The following is a 16,880-nucleotide window of genomic DNA, read 5'->3' on the forward strand; positions in this document are numbered from 1 at the left end:
ATTTGGCTGTGTCGGCTCTTAGTTGCCACAGGTGGGAATTTTCCTTGCGGCACATGGGATCTTTCATTGCGGCGCAGGCTGCTCTCTAGTTGCGGCATGCAGGCTTAGTTGCCCCACTGCATGTGGGATCTTAGCTCCCTGACCAGGGATGGAACCTACGTCCCCTGCACTGGAAGGTGGATTCTTAACCACTGGACCACCAGGGAAGTCCCTTCATTTCCCTTTATACTGTACATGTTACTACCTGAATTTATTATTTATGTTTTCTTTGGGTTTCCCATCTCTGCAAAACAGAGATTTTGACTACTGTTGACTTCCCAGTACCCAGAACAATGTGTGGTACATAACAGGCTCGCGATAAAAATTTAAATGAATGACTTGTACATGGTATTGGGTAGCTTTGTGTGCCTGTATTTGAATGAATAAAATCATTCTGTACATGTTCTACTTTTTAAAATTTAATGTCCTGGATTAAAAAAAAATCAGTACATAGATCTAGCTCATTCTTTTTAACAGATGGATATCCTGTACTGTGGACCTAGCACCCTTTATTTAACCTGTTTCCTATTTAGTTAATCCACATTTTTTCCAGTGTTATCTCTAACACAAACAACATGGTAATAAACATCTTAGCAGGTGCCTTTTTGTGCGTATGTGTACCTATTTCTCTAGCATGAGTGCCTAGAAGTGGACTTGCTGGGAGGAATAGTATATGCATTCAAATGTCCATAGATAACGCCAAATTGCCCTCCCGATATCCATTCCTGCCAGCGCTGGATGAAGGTACACAGCAGGTTTTCACACATCTTGCACCAGATTGGATATTATCAGTCTTTTAAACTTTTTGCCAGTCTGACGGGGGAAAAGGAACCCTCACTTTACAGATGAGGAAACTGAGAAAACTTTAGGGACTTTCCCACATGATGGGCTGCGATTTGCCACTTGATGTGTCCGACTCCAGGGAGGACGGGCCAAAGGTGGACACGGTCCTCTATGCTATGCGTCCTCGGGCACATCTGGTTATCTCTGGGCCTCGAGATGCCGGCAAGCTGGCCTTCCTCCCCTCGCCAATTCTCAGGCCCCTTTGGGACAGCCAAACCCTGGCCCTTCCCGACTGCCAATCCGGGGCCAGAGAGGACCCGCCCTACTGCCTTCACCGCTCTGAAATGGCGACCAGCGAGATGGCGAGGCCACGCCCCCTGGGAGGTGGGGCCTGAGTTCAGGCCAGAGCGATGGATACCCGAGCCAAGTTTGAAGTCGGCCGGCAGGCGGGCTCGCGCAGAAGCAGAGAGCTGGCGGCGTCGCAGGTCGGGAGGAGGAGCACCGAGTGGAGCGCTCGCTTGCCGGGGCCGTCCGAAAGCGTCTTCAGTGCGGGCGCTGGGGCCGCCATCTTAGATGGCGGGAGTAAGACGAGAAAGAGCGTGAGAAGCGAAGGCTTCCCTGCCGCTGTTCTTGGGCCCCGGAGAGGGCCAGCTGGCCGGGCTTTGGGGTGTGTGCCCTGAGGCGCGGAGTGCGAGAGCGACGATGCGAGGGCTGCCCGGGGCCCCGTCCCCTGGGCTGGGGACGCGCCGAATGTGACCGCCTCCCGCTCCCTCACCCGCCGCGGGGAGGAGGAGCGGACCAGACGCCACAGCCGGACGACTGGACACAGAGGCGGCCGGGCTCCCTCAGGTAGGCTGCAGGGCCGGGCCCGGGATGCCGGGGGAGCCGGGCGGCGGCGGGGCTGAGGGGGCCGTGTTCCCCGGAGGCCCGGCCAAGGCGGCGCTGACGGAGCGGCCCCGCGGCTGCCGGGCGGAGGGCCCGGGCCAGGCCGCTGTCACCCCGGGTGGCGCTGGGCGGGCGGGGGCCCTGGGGCCCGGTGTCATGGCCGGCGAGCCGAGTTCCCGCATCCCCACTCAGGTTTCCTTGTGTTTTGGGGAAACGTGCCGGCACCACTCCTGTACCCGGTGCACATTCCTTATATTTTGGCCACGGGAAAAACCGCCCAGAGCCGTCTCGGATCTGTGTTGTCACTCAGATGGGCTAATGTCTTTTTGGCCGCGGAGTGGGGGACCCGGGCTTGCATCTTCTCTCAAGTAAGTGACACCCTTTTCCGGAAGATGAGAGCAGTCGGGGACGGGAGGAGGAAATAGGTCGGTGCCCCACCACAAAGGCATAGGGGCCTCCCCTTGGGTCTCAGGACTCTGCGGGTACTTAATGAGACATTTGCGATGCTTATACTGACGATTGGCCCCGGGATGCTTTGGAATGAAGATCCAGGGCTCTTGTGTGTGAAGTGAGAGCCTCCAGGACGCTTCAGTTCTGCAGCTGCAGAGGCTCTGCAGAGCTAGTCGATGCCCAGAGAGAGGAGTTTGGACATCAGGAGAGGCGAGGCGGCTGTGTTCATTCATTGTTCTCTTTCAAGGGCTCTGGGTGTGCCTCCTGGTATTCATTCTCTGGTGGGAAGAATGATAGGGTCTCCTGTGTCTCCTCGAGATGTGACCGGGTTCTAGAGGATCACCCAGTCTAAGTAGGGAATGGATTCAGCGCACGTTCATCATTTCTGCCTGATTCGTCCTCTCCGGGCTGAGTGGAGGGAGTCTGCCCTCTGTTAGCTCCCGAGGCATGAACACAATGCGCTGTGATTGGGATGGATTTACCAAGTGTCTTGGGATTTGGAACAACTAGTTTTGCCTGGGGGCGTTGAGGAAGCTTGTAGACTGGAGGGGACTTTTGTGCTGAGGTTTGGGCTGATGAGTAAGTGCTCATCAGGTGAGGAGGAGGGGAGAGCATGCTAAGTTGGGGGAACAGCTGGTACAAAGGCACGGAGACGTGCAGGAGTTTGGGGAGCAGCAAGCAGTCTGGGGTGCAGGAAGGAAGTGGTGGGAGATTAGGGTCTGAAACAAAAGTTGGCTAGCTTGTGGAGGATCTTTGTTGAAGATAGTGAACTAGTTGATTTAATTGGGATTATTTTAAACGAGTGTTGCTAATTCTCTTTTCTTGCTGATAACTTTATTTCCTCCTTCTCTTGATGTTAAAGCTGATAGTAATTGCACAGATTGACTTTGTTAAACCCAGTTAACATTTTGATAAGGGCTTTATGTCAAATGTTTTGTACTTGCACTGTGGTGAACGAACTGAACTCATATTCCTAGGGATTCTTGCAAACGTTTCTTCTAAAGTTACACTTGCTAACAAAAATGTTGATTTTATAAATGTAGTACACTCTACTGATACTACATTTTCAGTGGCTGTTGACAATGTAAACCATGCTCCCCAGTCATTTAGAAATTGGCAGATGATATGAAACATCTGAAAAATTGTAGAATGCAAGTGAGTATTTTTAGTTAAGTAAATGTTTTATATAGTAAACTGTTTCTTTGGATTGATTCCGTGGATTCCAATTCTGTTATAAAGTCTTTAGCTCTATGAACATAATTTTCCCCAAAGATCTGTATTGTGATTAATGTTTATGCTAAAGTGATTATGGTATTAACAGACTTCATCTAGCAGTTCCTAAATCTTTCTTGGGTTGTGATGATTATATACCACTGAAGAACCTTTTGGCTTGTTTTCACCCTTATCGCTTCAAGGGATAAGCTGTTGAAAATGCAGCAGAGACGTTTGACCCAGTTGAACGCTGGATACTTGGGAAAATTAACCTGTTACTCTTTCTGTTGTAAAAGCTTATCTTTTAGGTATGTGGTGTTTGTGATGGTAAGTTGTAGTGGAACTGCTTAGTCTTGTTAAACTCTTGTCAGATAGTTTAAAAGATGTATTTCACTCAAGCCTTCTACTTTGAAGGCATACACATTAGAACATATTTTATGGGATTTGGTTTAGCAGAAGAAAACAGTGAGAAGCAGGTTAAGCTGGTCACTTATGATGAAAAGTATCTAAAAGATGAAATGCAGAATGGTTAAACATTAAGTATTGTATTATAACTGCTTTGAGACTGGTTGCTTTTAGTTTAAAACATGCCGTTTGTGAAATCCAAAGTAGGAGTTTGCTCTGAAGATGAAACAACTTCTTGGAAGTTGAATTTGACTTTTCCAGAAGCACCAGATTATTTATTAAATGGAAAATATAATTAATAACTTGAAATTACTATTTCAAATAGCCTGTTAGTAGTAGGTGCATGATTCTATCACATTTTAATTCCAGATAAAACTTTGTTAATAACCTATTGCCTAAAAGTAGAAAAATGTTACAAGGGAGAGTGCTTTTGTTTGCATGTTAACATAGTAGGCCATACATAATAATCCTGGTTTTGGGAGAAGCTTGTTAGCCAAACAGCATGCCTTAATGTTGACTTGCAGAAGAGAATTTTAAATATTGCCTTTGAAAGGCAGTGGACTAATGTGGCAGCAGGACGGGAGTTAATGAAACCACAAAATCGAGCTTTGATTTATTAAAAGGTCTTCTGTTTTTTAAATTGTGCGTGTCATGGAAGTCAGTTCTCCGTAACAAATGTCTGTAGTTGGAAAATTGCTCACCTTGGCTAAATTAATTGGGAAATGAAAGAACACTTGGGTTCATTTAGGATAAGGTTGTTTAGGATTTAGGTTGGGGTGTGTGTGAGAGAGTGTGTTTATATTTATGTATGTGTCTGGATGTATAAGAATGCTTATTTGCTAAACTGACCAGGTTGAAAATGTGATACGAGATATTTGTGTTATAATTCAGTTAGTATTTCTGGTATAGGGCTTAACTACCTTGCCTATAATACTCAGGATAGTAATGTCTGGGTATTTTATTCTTGCCTTAAAGTTGTGAGTAAAAATTCCTTAATTACATATCAAAGTTTTCATCTTTAATTTTACAGTGGTTGAGTCATTCTGTTCCTCCTTTTCTCCGAGAATACTTGTGTAGCTCGCAATGATTTTAGTAGTTAACTTCAGATCTGTTAGCATTTCTTCTAAAACTACTCCTAGAATGTCAGTTTAACCAAGGAAAATGTCAGATGGGTGTTGTTCCTTTGTTACTGGTTTTGGCCCAAGCTATCTCAAGTCTCTTTGGCAAATCACTCAAGAAGTGTGTTAATTGCTTCACATTCCAATCAGTGTACATAGTTTTTCTTGAGGAATACTTGACACAGAGTTTTATTTTTAGATCAGATTCTAAGGGATTTTACTGGGTGGGGATTAACAGCCCTAAAACTAGTTTGGAATCAAAACCTTTGTGATTTAGAAATTGTTTACATTTTTGGTTAATGAATGGGAAGCTGCAGGCAATGACAGTGTTTTAGGGAACCAAGTATGTCTAATTGCTTCTGAGGACCCTTGTAGACTATACCAATGACATCTTTCTACCTGTTGGGTTTCACTTACTATCATCCAGTAGCAAGAGTAAGTACATCTTTACTGTTGTAGTCAAGATGTTGTCTCCTGTTTATTTTCTTCCAACCTGCTAAGGAAGGCAAAAGTAGTCTGATTTCTTTGAAGCTACTTCTTTCTAGGCATCATATTTGGACAAAGTATTTACCTTTTTCCACCCATAAACATTTCTGATGGAAGAATCAGGCCAGTTGATGTTTAACTATGTTAATAGGTCTTTAAAGTTATGACATTCTTAATCTGGGTTTTATGGAGGCATACTTTTCAATCTCAGATAGCTTTTAACATCTGTCCTTTAGCTAGGTTTGGGGTAGATGAAATACTGAGTTTTCCTTAGAAGAACATGATTCTTGTTCTCTGTGGCAAATCTCATTAGGAAGCTCAGAGCTTTTGGGAGAGGCATTTCCCTGGATCCAGATAGATCATTCAGAAAGGAACTCCCATTTGCATTTAAGAAAGTTTGTTTACAGTAGAAAAAACTAGAAAAAGTTCAAATGTACTACAATAATAAAATGATTAAGTAAACTGTGGTACAGCCGCTTATGGAGCCCTATGCTTTTCATTAACTATGGCGTATATGAAGCATTTATGACACGGGAAATGCTATATCCGAATGATTACAGTTGTGTTAAAAAACAAAACATAATACAATGGAATATTATTACTCAGTAATAAAAAGAAATGATGTACTGATACATTCTCCAATATGTATAAACCTTGCAAACATTATGTTAAATGAAAGAAGCTAGTCAGAAAAGACCACATATTGTATGATTCCTTTTATATGGAGTGTCCAGAATAGGCAAATCTGCAGAGAAAGTAGATTAGTGGTTGCCAGTGGCTGGAGGGAGTGGGCAATGGGCAGTGACTGTGACAGGGGTTTCATTTTTGAAGTATTGAAAATGTTCTAAAATTGATTGTGGAGGTGAATGCACAACTCTGTGAGTATAATAAAAGCCATTGAATTGTACACTTTAAATGGGTGAGTTGTATGGTATGTAAATTATATCTCAAGCTTTTTAAAAAAACTCAAAACCTACCCATAGGAAGAAAACACATGTAGATGTTAACAGTGGTTGTTAAACAGTAGAAATATGGATAATGTTCCTCTTTATACTCTTCATATTCTCTGAATATATTGTTTTATAATAGAAAAATACATATAATAAAGTTAAATTCTATTCATGGTGTGGGCCGTTACGTCCCTCCAAACATTCAGTCACTCTCAGATTACATTGACAACTATATTTTTGAGCTTCTTTCACCTGTTTTCTACTTCCTCCAGATTAGTTCAGGCTTTTATGCTGTATTTGCCTTGACTGTTGTTAGAACCTCTGAATTGAACTCCTTTTTCTTGTTTCTTCCCTTTTCACGTTATTGCCAGATTCACTTTTTAAATGTGTAGAATCTTAAAAATTAAGTTTTATTAATTTTTTGTATAGATAGTACAGTCACATGCTACAAAATTCAAAGGATACAGAAAGTTATGCTGTGCAGAGTAATTCTACTTTCCCCTTTGTTTCCCAGATACCCAGCTTTTTTTCATGGAGGGAAATATGTTATGGGGTTCTTATGTATCCTGTTTTGTGATGATACAAGAATATACAAGTGTAGATGTGCTGGCCTTACTTCCTTTGGCAGATTGTCCAGGAGTCTCCATTGCTTTTCAGACTAAGCGTACAGTTCTTGCTTCTATGTCTTGCTAATGTGGATTCCTCTTACTATCTTCAGTGGAATTCAGAAGCCATTTTTTTTAGCACCTAAGTAGGTGCAGCAGGCTAGTGTGGTGGAGGGTGAATTAGGCAAGCTCCTGCCTTCAGCGACCTTATCTAATGAGGAGAGATTCACAGGATTTCCTCACTTTTATCTGTTCCTCTTTTAAGAGTCATTTTGAACACCATCTTCTAAATATCATTTCCCGATCTTTTTCTCTTCTTCTCACTCATTGTTTCCTTCTTTGAACCCCACCTTAAAACCCTTACATTTATTTTTCTTATGGTCTTTATCATATAGTCATTTGTGAGCTTATCATCCCATTAGGTTATCAAGTCAAACTAACGCTTTGTAGTCAATGTGCAAGTCCTTCTTTATTGATATTTGTGAAAAAGTTTGAGAGGCTGAGGGATCAGGCCTGTGTGCTTTGGTGAAAGCATTGAATCTAAATTACCACATTTAATATTAGGTTTTATAATAAGACCTTTTATTTAAACTTAACACGGTTTGTGTATGTACTTTTTGGTACCGTGCACTGTAGACTTTATATGTATTTATTGTGACGTATTGATATTTTATTAAAGTATTTGTTTACCTCTCATCTTTTCTCAGAGGACTGTATCTTAGTCATCTTTGAATACCCAGAGTTTAGCACAGTGGCTGGCCCCCCTGATTTCAGTTCAATTTGTTGAATGTAAGGTGCTAAATGATGTTTATTGAATTGAATTTTTTGTGTAGATGTCTTACATCTACGGCTAAACTTAAGCTCCTTAGAGCTGAGCCATGTCTTGTTTATAAATCTCTAGTTCTTAAAAGTTTCTCTGGATTATGTAATAAACATTAATTGCATGAGTAGAGATTCACAGGTTAATCACCTGTGGATTTAGTTCCTTCCTACTGCCCACCACACACAAATGCTTACAATTAAGAGGGTATACTACTTACTAAACTCATACTCAGAACTTTGTAACTTAGGACATCTGTTGAAGGAATTAGCTTGTTTAGCTTTCCCTTCTATTTTGCTTTATCAGTAGAGTGCTCTGGGTTCTCACTGCCAGCTCCTTGAGGACATTTGCCTGCTTTGACAGCTTGCTGACTCATTGGTTCAAGCCACTCTTGCCATACTTGCTATTTTCTTCTGCATTCATAGGCTTTATACGTGGAGGAAAGTTTTAGCCAGAGAGAATGAGGGGATAAATCATACTCTTCTGCCTTCCTTGATCTTAGTCTGGACTGGAATTAGAGAAGTGTGAATGTGAGAATAGATATGTCCTTCATGACTAGTATTTATCTAGCTGTCTGACAATGCAAAATGGGCCCTTTAGGCTTTTTTTGGGGGTGGCGGCAGTGGTGGTGGTAACTTATACAAAATATAAAATATACCATTTTAACCATATTTAAGTGTATTATTCAGTGGCATTAAGTGCATTCATAGTGTTGTGCAACCATGACCACTAATCTTTTTCCAGAACTTTTTCATCATCCCAAACAGAAGAACCCTGTAACAGTTATACAATAACTCCCCATTCCTCCCTACCTCCAGCCTCTGGTAAACTCTATTCTACTTTTATCTGTGAATTTGCCTAGTCCAAGTATCTCATATAAGGGGAATCATACAATATTTATAGTTTTGTATCTGGTTTATTTCACTTACTGTGTTTTCAGAGTTCGTACATATTATACTGTGTGTGAGAATTTTATTCCTTTTTATGGTTGAATAATATTCCATTATGTGTGTGTGTGTATGTGTATGCTCCCGTGTGTGCACACATAAAATATTTTATTTATCCATTCAATAGTTGATGGGCTTTTGGCTTCCACCTTTTGGCTTTTGTGAATATTGATGCTATGAACACTGGTTTACAAGTATCTATTTGAGTCTCTGCTTTTATTTCTTTTTAGTATATATATACCCAGGAGTGGAATTGCTGATCATATGGTAATTCTGTTTAACTTTTTGAGGAACTGCCAAATTATTTTCCACAGCAACTGAACCATTAGATATTCCCACCAGCAATGCATGAGAGTTTCAATTTCTCTGTATCCTTGCTAACACTTGTTATTTTCTGTTTTTTGATAGTAACTGTCCTAATGGATGTGAAGTGGCTCTAGGCTTTTTTCTTACTGCTGATTAGATCGAATGGTCAAACCAGAAGTTTAGGAAGTTGGCTGTATTTGCATCTGATGGACTTTTTCCTTCTTTATGAATGTATTTGTATACAATGTTCTTGAAAGAGATAAGTTAATTACACAATTAGTGACTCATTTTTTGAAAAAAAAAGTTTTTTGGTAAGCTGGTACATATAGTTGTTGTAGTTACCTTCTTTGTACCCTCATTTTCCCCCGCTTTTTTTTTCTTTAATTTTCTTGGCGGCCGCGTGGCATGTGGGATCTTAGCTCCCCAACCAGGGATCAGACCCGAGCTCCTTGCATTGGAAGCGAGGAGTCTTAACCACTGGACCGCCAGGGTAGTCCCTACCCTCATCCCCTTTTAATCTAAAATGTGTTCAGTTAACCTGTAAACGATGATTTCAGTTAATCCTGGGTGGTAAGATATATTAAGTGAAAAAAGTAGGGTACTAAAATATGTACCTAAGATTCCATTTTTATAAAGAAAAACATTTACATGCGTCTATTAAAATGCTACCCCTTCAAGTTCAAATATTACAATGAAATTATTCTTTATTGTCTATCTCTTCCTCCACTCGAACTATAAGTGACCTTTTCACGCTCCGAATTCTTATAGTTTTCTTAAGAAGTTACCCCTCTCCCCCCCCACCCATCACCACAAAAAAAAGCTGTCACATCTTGTTGTAGGCCTCTTTGTCATCCTGAAAGCTCATAGCACATAGTCAGTCTCTGGGAAATGATGATTTTTTTTCTTTTACTTTAAAAACTCTTGGAAGGCAAGGGCTGTCTTTCTGAACTTTATATTCTTCGAAGCAGCTAGCAGTTGAAATAGATTCTTAGAAATCGTTAAATGATAGTGTTTCTTATACTTTTCCACTCAGTTCTCTGCCAGGTTGCAGTATACAGAGAGGCATTCTGGTTCTTTGGATTGTATATATCAGTACTTTTATGTGGTAGATAGTGATTCAATATCCATGGAAAAGAATTAGGATAAATATTGTAATTATAGCTTTTCTCCATTAATATTTTATTCTGAATTTAAGCATCTAATTTTGTGCGAGGTACTGTACTGGATGATGGAGTATAACAAGATGTAGGAAATGCGTATAGTTCTTTTCCTTAAGGCATTCAGACTTTGGTGTATAATTACATAGGTTACATTTTCATATTTTGTTTTTTTGCTCCTGTGGGAAAGTAGCTGGGTATAATTTAGGGCTTTAATGAATTAATGGTCTAATTTACAGAGAAAACTTCTGCACATGTCCTTGTTTTAAGAAAATTATTCTTGAAAAGTTGATTTAAAATATTTTCTGGGAAACAAGTGATACTATCAGTTTTACAGGTATACCTTATTGTAGTTGTAACTAGTTCTTAAAACAAGCAAGGTGATTGATTACCTTTGGGGGTATCATTGAAGACTAGGGAATCTTTCTGTGTATGAAAGCCATCGACTCCAGAAGGAATTGTAGGAGAAATGGCCGAATCAGATGGTTACTTCTTGAAATAGCTTTGGCAAGGTTGTAAACCTGAAGGAGTACCTCCTATCTTGAGGATAAATCTCAGTGTCTGCCCAATTGAGAGATGCCAGTGTGCAGAATAGTGGATTCACTTATTTTATATTTCATGTCTTTATTTTTGAGGAAAGTAATGCTGTTTTTTAAGTCACTTGTTGATTATGCAGGACTTGCCACTAAAATTGATGCCTTTTATGTGGAACAGAAGTTATTGGTACAAGGTTAAGTCAGTGTTTCCAGGCATTAACTTATTAGCAGGGTGAGATGTCTGCATGGTTTTTATTTCCTCTCCTTCCCCTTCCACTGACTAGGCGTTTTTTACTTCATTATTACCCAGCCATCAGAATGATCATTCCTAAACCATATTTTATTTGTGCATTGTATTGATATATTTTCATGCTTGTGTTAATGGTTTTACTTTGTAAATGGCTCTGTTCATTTAAAAATGAGCAGTTGCTGCCTAAATGAAGAAGCAATGACTGATTTGGAGATGAAAAGTAAAACTTGGGTTAAAAAAGAGTTCAGACAAAGTGACTTAAAATGAAAATACTAAGAGTTAAAAATAAAATTGGCTCCAGATGTCTTTCATTGTGGAACTGATTGCTTTAACATAATTGTTTGAACTAGCTGATTAACTTGTTTTAAAATTAATTATCCTTTTAAAAAGTTAGACTCTTTTCTAAACTCGGGCAGCCCTGCTTGCTAACTATTACAAGGGTAGAGTATCACATTTTTTCATGTTCGTGTATGCTGGCCAGTCATCTGATGAAGTTACCAGTTTGTGGTCAGAAATTGAGAAAGAGGGGTGAGGAAACTCAAAATATTGACACACACACCACCTTGCAGTGCATCAGAGTGCCCTTTTGAACTGGTTGGGAAACTGTAGCTAAGCCATTTCCAAACTAGACATATTATTGTTTCCTAGCTTGGACAAGATGACATTTTATTTAAGCGTTTGAGTGTTTCTGTTCAGCAGAAACTTTTTATGTGCGAGGGTGGGTTTTTTCCAGTGTTGTGTGACCAACTGAATTAAAACGAAACAAAACAAAACACTTAATCCTTAAAGGAAGCTTGGAGTAATCTTGAAAAATTGATCACCCAGTCTCTCAGATGGACCAAGGCTGGATTGAACAAAGGGATGAGCTTAAAGGAGAAATGAAGAGTGAAGTCACATTACAAATACATTAAAATACGAGTAGGAAATTCCCTGGCGGTCCAGTGGTTCGGACTCTTGCTCTCTCACTGCTCAGTGTTCAGCCCCTGGTCAGGGAGCTAAGATCCCACAAGCCACCTGGTGCGGCAAAAACAAACAAACAAAACAACCAAACAAAAAACGAGTATTCAACTATGTTTTTGCCCTGCCAAGAAAAGTGTTTTAATAATGCAGGCAATTTTAGCCACAATTCCTCATACTGAGTATATGTTCTTGTGAGATTTTGATTGCAGTTGAAGAAAGTGAATCTATTCTTTTGTCATTCTCAATTCTCCCAAGCCTTATAGTTTGACCATCTCACAATTGAGTGTGATTGTTTTGTCTAAAGATACATTTTTAAAAAAAGGTCCCTAAAGATAATAGCTTACCTTTGTTGATTTAACTACTATATGCCAGGTTCTTCTGAGAGTTTACCTTAGCTCATTTAATCTTCCCATCAGCCTGAAGATGTAGGTACATTGTGATCCTTATTTTAAAGAGGAAGAAACACAGAGATAGATGGCGTAAATACCCTAAGTATAGACCATCTACTTAAGGAGAGATTAAAGAGAGAGAGATTTTCTGGGTTAGTTTTGACTTCATCCTACATCCTATGAGCACCTTAGAATTTAAATTCTAGATGTGATGCAAACTTACTGTTATTGTTAGGTTTCTGGGAATGCCGTCTGCCTTATAATTTTCTTTATGACTTAGAGTAGTTCTATTTCCTTCTTATAGGCCTTATATGATTAACCCCACTTCATCCCTGTATTACTTCTTCATCTAAATTATAAATTTATTGAGGGCCAGGATCAAGTCTTCATCAAATTTGCCTCTTCCAAGTACTTACTTTTCATAAATCCTTCAGAGGTATCCCTTCTGAAGAGTTCTTTCCTAAACTTTTTTTGACTTGAGTAGAAATAATTACTTCCATTACTTTTTTTCTGTAAGATGATAATCCCTTTGTTATGACTTTGTATGTGAAAACTTTTCTTCAAATCTTACATAATTAATTTAGGGATTTAGTTTAAAATAGCACTTTAAGAAGTATTCTTCTTGGGGCTTTCCTGGTGGTGCAGTGGTTAAGAATCTGCCTGCCAGTGCAGGGGACACCGGTTCAAGCCCTGGTCCGGGAATATCCCACATGCCATGGAGCAACTAAGCCAGTGTGCCACAACTACTGAGTCTGTGTGCCACAACTACTGAAGCCTGCACACCTGGAGCTGGTGCTCTGCAACAAGAGAAGCCACCGCAATAAGAAGCCCATGCATCGCAATGAAGAGTAGCCCCTGCTCAACGCAACTAAAGAAAGCCCGCATGCAGCAATGAAGACCTAATGCAGCCAAAAATAAGTTTAAAAAAAAAAAAAGTATTCTTCTTTCCAAAATGTGTTTCTCTCCACCACTAATCAATATTTCATAAAGTTCTAGGAACTTTTAATCACTTGTATAAAACAATTGTGGGCTCACACTGAAGCCTTTAATCTAAAGTTTGGAGTGATTGGGGATACCCGTCTAATGTTTTATCTTAAACATTTACCATTTAATGGGGAGACTTCCCTCTCTGGACAGTCTTCTGTGCAAATTTTGCCAGTTCTTAGGGGAATGTTTAAGATGCTTAGAATTTTATATGATAGGTAATACTCTGAAGAGTGAGCTTAGTGGAAAGATTTCTGAAATGATTTATTGGCTTTTGTAATTTTAAAGGTTCATTAGACAATTAAGTAATCAAAACTGAGTAGATATAAGTCTTTGGAATAGTGTTAGTGTTCTGATCAGAATGGCTGTTGGAGTTATTAAAAATTAATGAACTAAGTTTATTTCATTGCTACCATTTCTCCTACTCTATACTCTTAGCCTGTTTTCAAATTTTCTGATTTACCAGGAAGATACAGAGTTAGAATATTTTAATTAACTGATAAAAATATAAATTGACATATACTTCAAATAAAGTTGTATACCATATATAGTTAATAGAGCTACTTCTAACTATTTTACTTAAAGAACAGTGAAATAGGGTATTTTACTTGTCTTTTAAGCATTGTCACTGTAAGTTGTACATAGCATTTGGTTTATTTCACTTTGATAGTAAATCTTGTCTAATTTCTCCTATCATGGGGAAAAAAATAAGCTTTTTGAGGAAATGATAAATCCAAGCAGAGAGAGAGGTATTTTCCAAAAAGTTACATTGGTTAATTGTAGGTAATTTAGGAGCGTGCCGATGTTACTCACAGGTTCCAAGTTATAGTCTAATGGGTAAAGCATCTGGAATTATTACTCCATGCAGTCTCTGCAGAGGATCTCTGGGAATATGGAGACAATTTGCAAAGATCAAATGAACAAGATAGCATATGGCCAGTGTTATTCCCCCAAGTAATGTGAGAGCTAAACAGTTGATCTGTATTTTGGAACCTGGGACTTAATTTTGGAACACAGTACCAGTAGCGGTTAAGAGCTTTAGGCTTTGAACTCAGAAAAACCCAGGCTGGAGGTTTAAGGGCTATCTAGAAGAGTTCCTGATTGTTGTATATCATGATAATAGGGAACATTTACTGTCTTAGGCCAACACTGTGTGTTTCACGTGTTATTTAATTCTCACATCTTACAAAACATGCTGAGTAGAGGAGAATGAAATACAAGTATATCTTAAGTTTAGGTGTCATAAGTCAAAGGCTGTTTAAAACTATAGGCACCGTAGTGGATTCAGGTCAGTTATGGCCAGTCGTAGTCTTTTAAAGCTCTTGCTACCAGTTCCTCCTCCTCCTTTCTCTGCTTTCAAACCAAGGAGAAACTCACAGCAGCTAGATAATACTACAACAGAATTTTAACTCTAGGGCAGTGCCCAGGTTATTTTGATGTATAAGAATTCTTTTGTATTGACTAATCTTCAGAAATAGTGAGTCATGGTTTGTAGTTCAGCAGTCTTCTAATTACATGGAGATTTTATTTTATCTAAGCTATATTTATTACCAACTCTGGGGAGAAAAATTTTGGATTGAAGATAAAGAAGAATGACTTAAAGGCAATTTACAAGACCGGTGCTCTAACCCCTGAGCTACAGAGCTGTAAAAAGCAATGTAGACTTCATTATGTTTGTTTTAAATCCTTATCTATTTGCTGCAGATTATAAGAGTTAGCTTTCTGAATAAAAGATTATATATTTCATACATTCTCTCTTCTGTATCATTTAGTGGATAAGAAGAAAGGTCATGTGAGAAAAAGCATTAGTAATACAACTACTCTAAGGTAATTTGAACTAAATCATTTATTATTTAGAAATGATGTAAAAATCTCTTAAATATGAAGTAAATTTAAATTGCTTATGATATATAAAACTTATTTTCCTTTCTTCCACATACAGGTCCGATGCATTACTTATAAACAATAAACAGTAATTATTTCAAAGTAGTATAATAGTAACAATGTTAAATAATTATTTTTTGTGTTTTAAATCCGTGTGTTAAAATAGAGATGTAATTTAAGAGTCTGAGGACCTGAATTGTTTTGCTTCCCTTATTGTCACTAAATCTTTTGAACTTCACATTTTCTTTATCTACAAAGAGGAATAATACCTGCTTTTAGCCTGTTTAATTCTAACAGCACTATGAGATAGTGGAGAGGAATAAACTGTAAAGTTCTATGAAATTTTAAGCTGTCCTGTTTGAAGTAAACTTTCTGCAATCAATCTCAACCACAGAATGCGTTGCTACATTCTCACGAACTAGATTTTAGGTAGATTAAGAATTTCTTTAAAATCTCATTTAACGCCAAAGTGCTAGTTGCCATAGGTGTTTTTTGCTCTACCACTTTAATATTTTTAAGTGAAATAAAAGATAGCAATATTTGAATAAAAACTCAAAAGTGAGGGTTTTTTTTTAAACTGATTTTAAATACTGATTTGCTGAGGCATTTTGAAGAAAATTCAAAATGTCTCTGAAAATATTTACATTGTTGTGTGTGTGTGTGTGTGTGTGTGTGTGTGTGTGTGTGTGTGTTTCCCTAGTCAGGAAGGGATAGTAAAATTTATTTGGCTGTTTGGCTTGGCTGAGGTAGGGAGAGGGTGAAACAAAGTCATCCTTAGCCCCAAGTTTGCCCAACTGCTTCTTGACTCTTTTAGGCAGAAGTTTTAGGACTTTTTGATTCTTGCACACTGAACTCCTGAAGAGCTTCCTGAATTAATCAGGGTTGTTATAATTGGTTTTTCTTACCATGGTCCAAAGGCGTCTAACCCTTCAGCCCTTTAACCCTTCGGGAGAGTAACTGTGACAAGACAATGGATGAGGAATGTTGAGTGAGTGCTCTGCTGAGGTATCTCCAGAAGTTGATAGAATAACATTTCCAGTCAAACATTTATGCCTCAGATTAGGCTTTAAGGTGGTAGATGGACCTTAAGCATCGGACTCAAATCCCTTAAAAAAATTATACCCTAAATACTGGTATTTTCATAATTGTGATCTTATCAGATTTGACTTGTCCTGGGGCTCTTTAATAGTACTTTGTACGTGTGCTGCTCCCTAACAATCTTGCACCTGAAACAGTCTTGCTTTCAAAATGTTTTTTATAGCATCTGGTAAACTAAAAAAGCAAAAAACAAGACTCTCCCAGCGTAATGAATCTCTTAATAATTACTATTTTATTAATCTGGTGCTATTTATTCATTTTTAGAAATGCCTCTGAATGCAGCAATTCATTGAAATTATTGCTAGAGCTGGGTCACAGGGTGAGAAGGCTGAAATGAATGTGTTGCATTTAAAAATGCCTTTATCGCAACCTGGTATTCTGGATTTTGAGTTTAGAATAAACTATTCAAGTGTCCTTTGTAATATCACTTCTCAACAGCTTGTTAGGAATTGTACTAGGAAATAACTTGATTTCTCTAAAATTTTTAAACAATTCAGTTTTCACAAACAGTGTGGCCCTTATATTTACTACCCTCTTACTTTGTTTGCATATCTAAGAGTGTTCCTTCCTGCTATAACCAGTTTCTCAGTCACATGGTGTTTTGTGTAGATTGGGG

The 16,880-nt window shown here is 38.8% G+C and overlaps 1 protein-coding gene across 1 annotated transcript in view; it reads left to right on the forward strand.

Annotated features, from left to right (window-relative positions):
• The first annotated feature begins 1,318 nt into the window (after nucleotides 1–1,318).
• RAF1 (Raf-1 proto-oncogene, serine/threonine kinase) overlaps nucleotides 1,319–16,880 on the forward strand; it is a 71,922-nt gene continuing 56,360 nt past the window's right edge. Inside the window, exon 1 of the mRNA XM_068557261.1 lies at nucleotides 1,319–1,671. The gene's annotated coding sequence lies outside the window, so the exon portion shown is untranslated. The remainder of the gene's footprint in view (nucleotides 1,672–16,880) is intronic.

This window comes from Eschrichtius robustus, chromosome 12, assembly GCF_028021215.1.
Source record: "Eschrichtius robustus isolate mEscRob2 chromosome 12, mEscRob2.pri, whole genome shotgun sequence".
NCBI lineage: Eukaryota > Metazoa > Chordata > Mammalia > Artiodactyla > Eschrichtiidae > Eschrichtius > Eschrichtius robustus.